Below are 6000 nucleotides of genomic sequence, written 5' to 3'. Positions count from 1 at the left end.
GCGGCCCTCCCTCCCTGGCAGGAGTTGCATGAAGAGGTATTTTTGGAAGGTGCAGGAATTCTGTAGCCATTTGGAAAATGTCTGCTCATAGGCTGGGCTGGATTCTCGTTTTAAAATGATGATGTGGCTCAGGGGCCTGACCTGGCCAGTTTTTCTGAATCTAGGGGTGGGGAAAGTGAGGAGCCATGCTCATTTTTTCCCTCTTCTTTAAACTGTATCACCATTTTCTTTTTGTCTCGAATCCCTCTATCCCACAAGCTTCAAGAGAATTGTGAGGTGTCTCCTGCAGCTCATCGGCTTTTTGATGTTCTTTGCAGGTAAGTGTTTCATCTTGTCCCGGGTCGAGTCAGTCAGGGCTTTGTGGTCACTTTAAGTCTTGTGAAAGTTTAACCCTCAATTTTCCATCAAGGATCTTTGGCTCCAGAGCCCTTACCTGCAATCTCCCTGCCCGTCCACGTATGACCCTGAGAGCCCTCCTATTCTCTTCCCTGTGGCCCTCTCTGTTTTGCCCTGGTGGCCTTCATTGATAGCTGCAGCTTTTGCTAATCATCTATCCATTCATTCACCCATCCATCATTCATTCAGTGTCAGGCCCTGTGCTGGGGACAGGACGGAGGGTCGGGCAGACAAACCATCTTCTGTCAACACTATTTCTGCCCTTAACCTTGAGAACTCCCTTTGTCCCCACTTCTCCACTTCCTCCCACAGCCGTGTCTGTGCTCTCTGAAAGATCTCTGCTCCTTCACTTGCATTGCAAAGGCAGCCTGTCCTTTTCATTTTCAGTGTCCAAACCCTTTGCTTCTGATCTGCATTTCAGCTCACTTGCGCTGGGACAGAGAATAAAAAAAGTAGGACCTGGTACTATTCTCTTCCCCAATTTTCCAATTCTGAGGGTCTCCTTGTCCCTTCCACCTCCCACCTCTGCCACCATCCTCTCTCCATGCCAGATCCTGGAAACGAAATGCCATGAAGGGAGATCTACTACACTTCCATCCTTCCAAAAACCAAAGCAAAGCCAACGACCCCCCAAAATAAAAGTGCTGGAGGGCTGTGCTGCCTCTTTAGTGCTTCTCAAAGCCTGAACATTCCCAGGTGTGTTGCACAGAGACTTTCCTTCCGGGAGATGAGATTACCATAGAGAGTCCTCATTTATCTTTGGCCAAGCCTTCTTCCTAGGAGATAAATCCCTGAGGCAGAAGCTGTGCAAAGCCTGGCCTAGAGGGTAGGGGCTTCTGGGCTCTTACTGAGGGGTCAGTGAGCACTTGTCCATTTCTTCTCTTTCCTTGGGCTTGCCTTGGCTGCCTAGGCTGTTTGGAAGACAAAAGCTCCCAGTCTTAGAATTGCCTGTTGGTCAGGGAGTGAAGCTATTTACGCCCTCAGGTGAGGTTATCTGAGTCTGAGCTGATCACCTGGAAGAGGTAATGCTGAGGAGGGAAAATAGATCCAGATATTGAGATCTGGATTTGCACTCAATATGAGGCTTATTAAATTACACAGTGCATCCTTCTGGAGAGTGTCTCTGAAAATCACAAGAGTGTGTGTGTGTTTGTGTACTTAAAAAAATACAAAAGGTCAGATTAGATACACTGTTTTTAACTTTGTTCTTTTCACTAAAGAGTGTATTTTGGAGGCTTTTTTCTGATTAGTACATATACTATATGGGATGGAGGTAGATTTAGAAAGCCAGAAAAGCTTGTTCCCAAATGACCCTAAGCTTTGCTTCAGATCAAGCAGCTCCTTGCTTCTGGCTGCTTTCTACAGTGTGGCCCTCGGCCACCTGAAGCTGTCTTGCTCAGGAAGACATCCTGCCACAGAACAGGCAGGGAGAAAATCTTCCTGTCAGAGTTCCCTGAAGGAATTAGTGTCCCCTGTTCTTACTGAATTCCCCATGTCAGGAATTTGTTCTCATAGTTTAATATATGAGATTATATTATATTACCAGCCCCCCACCTGGCTTCTCAATTCTTTTTTAGGACTTGTAGGTGGGTGAAGTATTGTCTGGGCAGTATGGAGTTCATCTCAGAGAGCTGCATTCCGGTTTGTAGGGAGAGGCTGGCAGGGACAGTGTTTAGGGGATTAATGCCCCATGATGCTGGTAGTGGCTTCAGTATTACTGAGGTCACGGGGAGCTCTTTTCCTGAAGGGGTCTGGAATGCAGTGTTAAAAAGAAACAACAGACCCAAGATGGAATCACTTTTGCTAGACACCACCTAGATTTAATGCCTAACCCAACTGCAGTTTCAGCCTCTTCCAGGAGTGGAATTTTAAACCAATCAGTCTGGAATTTCCTGGTCAGCTCTAGTGAGGTAATCTGCCTGATAAGACCCTCTGCCTTCCCCCAAGGGAAGGTAACTTTGCCAGAAATAATCCACTTTTTTTAACTTCCTAGTCTCACCCTCTTTTTGCCTATAAAAACCTTCCATTTTGTACAACTCCTTGAGCATCCTTTTATTTGTTAGAAGGGATGCTGCCAGATTCATGAATCATTGAATAAAGCCACCTAGCTCTTTAAATTTACTCAGTTGATTTTTGCAGGAAGTGGAATGGGACACAGCCTCCAATGTTAAAGGACTGGATAAATGACTTTGGGGGCAGCTCTCAGGTCTATCGATAAGCAATTTGTAGATTGCTATCTTATCCCTTCCCTTTCCCCATGCTCTCTGCCTGCCGATCTTGCTCATTTCCTTTTGATGAGCTTTGTAATCCTAGTGGTCCATTTTTGCTGCCTAAAAGCAGCTTGGGTCAAATCAGATCAACTTCCTCATTTGATTTAAATGTTCCAAAGAAAAATATCATGGTGGGTATTTCTTAAAATTCCCTCAGATCAAATTGCTTACAAGATTTGGCCAAAAAAATAAAAAAAAAAGAAAACAGATATACTGAGCCCTTGTTCTCAGAGAAGCACCAGAGCGTGGGGCTTTCAGAGGTTTGTTATCTCATTTGGTCTTTTTTTAAAAATAACAGCTTTATTGAGATATAATTCACATACTATACAATTTACCTACTTAAGGCACCCAATTCAATGGTTTTTAGTAGTCACGCAATTATGCAACCATTACCACAATCAATTTTAAAACATTTTCATCAATCACCCCAAAAGAAACCCTATACCTATTGGCAGTCATTTATACCATTTTTCCCCAATCCCCTATGCCCAAGACATCACTAATCTACTTTCTGTTTCTATGGGTTTGCCTATTCTGGACATTTCATATAAATGGACTCATACAATATATGGTCTTTTGTTGATTAGCATCTTTCACTTGCATATTTTCAAGATTCATCCACATTGTAGCAAGTATCAGAACTTCATTTTTCTGGCTGAATATTTTGTTGTATGGATATGCCACATTTTGTTTATCCATTAATCAGTTGATGCACATGTGGTTTGTTTCCACTTTATTGGCTATTATGAATAATGCTGCTATAGACTCGAGTACAAGTTTTTGCGTGGACCTCATTTGATCTTTACAGCAACTTTCTAAGGTACATATTCTACAGACCTCATTCCATAGATAACAAAACTCATCTCGAGATGGTAGACAAGAATTTTGCATATAGCTATTAGATTCTTGAGCCTATGCTTTTTCCAATCTATGCTCATAGAGTTGAAGTAATTGCTTTGACAGAAACTGGTGTGGATATGCCTTTAGGAAGGAATTGTAAATGTGAACCACTTCATTTGGGAAATTTCAGCCCTCTCCCCAACATCTCCATCCCCTCTTTGACCTTTTCTTCTTTCCCAGTCTCACTTCTTTCTTTCAGGTATCAGTTCCCCTCCCCCGTGGTCGGGACAGAATTTACTCTTACTCATTTACACTTTTGTGTGGAATGGAATATTGTGGGAATTTGATACTTGCATTTGCAAGTTATCGCCAATGAGATGAGAGCTCCTCTGCGAGCAGCGGGCACAGCGGTGCTATGTGAAGCAGTCAACAAGCAGAGGGGGGATTTCTTGGAAAAGCTCGTTTTCTTGTTCTCGCCCAGGTTTCACGGATGAAGGCCACCCACGTGGAGGGTTGGGGCGGTCGCCGCCATCTGCCAGCGGCTCCCCTCCAGCTAGGCCACGCTCACCTTTGCTCTGGCAACAACCCGCCCAAGCAGGTGGCTGCGCGAGGGTCCCCTCGGGGAGCGCGCGCACGCAGGAACGCTGAGCACCCACCCTGCCGCGACATCAGGCCCACCCCCGCCCTCAGAGCCAGTTGGACCCAGGGCGACTCCGGGCCCCGCCTCCATCGGTGGGTAGCCAGTGGAACTCACCAATCAGAGATGCCGACACATCGTCCGGGCCGGGCGCCCGGCAGCCAATCACCGCACGCGTGTGATCCCCCGCCCGTCGGGGAGGCTGGCGGCGGGCGCTGAAGCGGCGGCGGCGGGAGTCGCTGTTGAGGCGGCCGCGGGTTCGGCGAGTGTCGGCGCTGCTCTGCGGGGCCTGGCCAGGCTGGCCGCTGCTATCGCCTGGCAGTGAGGACAGGCTCTCGGGGCGGGCGGAATGGCCCCCGCCTAGGGCGGTGGGAGAAGCGGCTGCGCCCAGGATGCTGGGGAGGCGGCGCGGCGGCTCCTCACTCATCCCAGGTAAGGGGGGACGCCGCGCTCGCTGCGGCTTCACTTGGAGCGCCACCCGGGCCCCGCTGCCCTCTCGCCGCCACCCACCTGGCTCTGAGCCCCGGCCGGCTCTGTCCTGGCATCTCTCGACCCCACGTCGCCTTCTGTCCGCAGATCTCCGGGTCTGTCCTGGACAGTTGTCCAGCCCCGCACCCCCAGCACGGCCCCCACGTCCTGGCCGGGCCCGGCTCCTACACCCACCCCTTTCCCCAGCGCCAGCGTTTCTCGGTCTCCGGCTTCGCCGTGCCCCGGCTCCCGTGGTCGGCCTCCCGTCCCCTCTCCTTCCCTTCATTTTCGCGGCGCTGGCAGCGCGTCCCAGCCCCTGCAGTCTTTCGGGGCTCCTTCCGGAGATGACGCCCCCCAACCCAAAGGGATCGGACTTTTGCCCTCCCCTTTACCCGGGTTTCGCTTCCGCAGGGTCACTCCCATCCCTGTCCCTTGTACCATGTCCTCTCTATAGTTCAGTCGCACATCCCTCTCCCCTCCATGTGGCCCTGGGTCTGGCTCTTTTGCTCCCAAATGCCTTCCTTTCCCAGCTCGCCTCTTCCTTCCTCCCTTTCATCGACCACCGTCGCTAACACTTCTTCCTTTCCTTTACACTTAATTCAGACGCTTTAATACTTTCCTGAATTACAGATCTATAGTTTTGACATTTTCATTCGTCTGTAAGTGAGCTGCACCCATAACATGTAAAATGCCTTGCCCAGAGTCTGGCACACAGTAGGCCTGTCACATGGTGGGTGTCACGCATGTTAGCCTCTTCCTCTTTCTAGGCCTTTGTACTCTCCAGATGGTGGTAGCAAGGGGTCCAGTAACCAAAGGGATTTGACCTACTACCTGAAGAGTCGTATGGGAGATGGCGGGACGAATTAGTGAACTCCAAGTGTGATAAAGAGATTAGATTGTCGGTTATTTACTCAACTGCATTTATTCAGAAGAATTGAATTCTGCTATCTTTGTGTCCTATATTGTTTATATTAATTGGCTTTGTAAAGGATTCTTAGTGAGTTTTGCAATCTAATTACCCCTTTATTCCCCCTTCCCCATCTATAGCATTTACTGAACCTTTCTTTTTAGGGAAGAAAGAGCCCCTACCCCCTAATGGAAATGGCATTGTATGTAAGAAGTGTTTCAGGTGTTTCTCTCTCAGCTGACAGTGCAGTCCTGCAGTGAATTTTTATCCTTTAAGAGCCTAGAGGAATCAGGTTTAGATTTCTTGGAATTGGCTGCTGAAGGGATCAGGAATGCTTGGGAATGAAAGTCCTGACAAGTTCTCTAAGAGTGAAAGAGGAAATAGCTACAGTTCTTTTTTAAAGAGTAAAGTGAGTTTGACTTTTAAAAATTATAAAAGCAGTATTACTGGCCTCAGGCCACTCTTGCCGCATTTGCTCTGAT

At 48.2% G+C, this 6000-nt stretch overlaps 1 protein-coding gene across 9 annotated transcripts in view; it reads left to right on the top strand.

Annotated features, from left to right (window-relative positions):
- Positions 1-4306: 4306 nt before the first annotated feature.
- The window catches only part of TPST1 (tyrosylprotein sulfotransferase 1), a 165049-nt gene continuing 163355 nt past the window's right edge, over positions 4307-6000 (top strand). For 4 of the 9 annotated variants that reach the window (XM_070484501.1, XM_070484499.1, XM_070484498.1 and 1 more), the window contains exon 1: positions 4307-4575. The gene's annotated coding sequence lies outside the window, so the exon portion shown is untranslated. The remainder of the gene's footprint in view (positions 4576-6000) is intronic. The other 5 variants (XM_044746946.2, XM_070484497.1, XM_014842288.3 and 2 more) reach the window with 4 other exon arrangements.

This window comes from Equus asinus, chromosome 14 (genome assembly GCF_041296235.1).
Source record: "Equus asinus isolate D_3611 breed Donkey chromosome 14, EquAss-T2T_v2, whole genome shotgun sequence".
Taxonomy (NCBI): Eukaryota; Metazoa; Chordata; class Mammalia; order Perissodactyla; family Equidae; genus Equus; species Equus asinus.
This window is presented reverse-complemented; position numbering and strand designations above follow the sequence as displayed.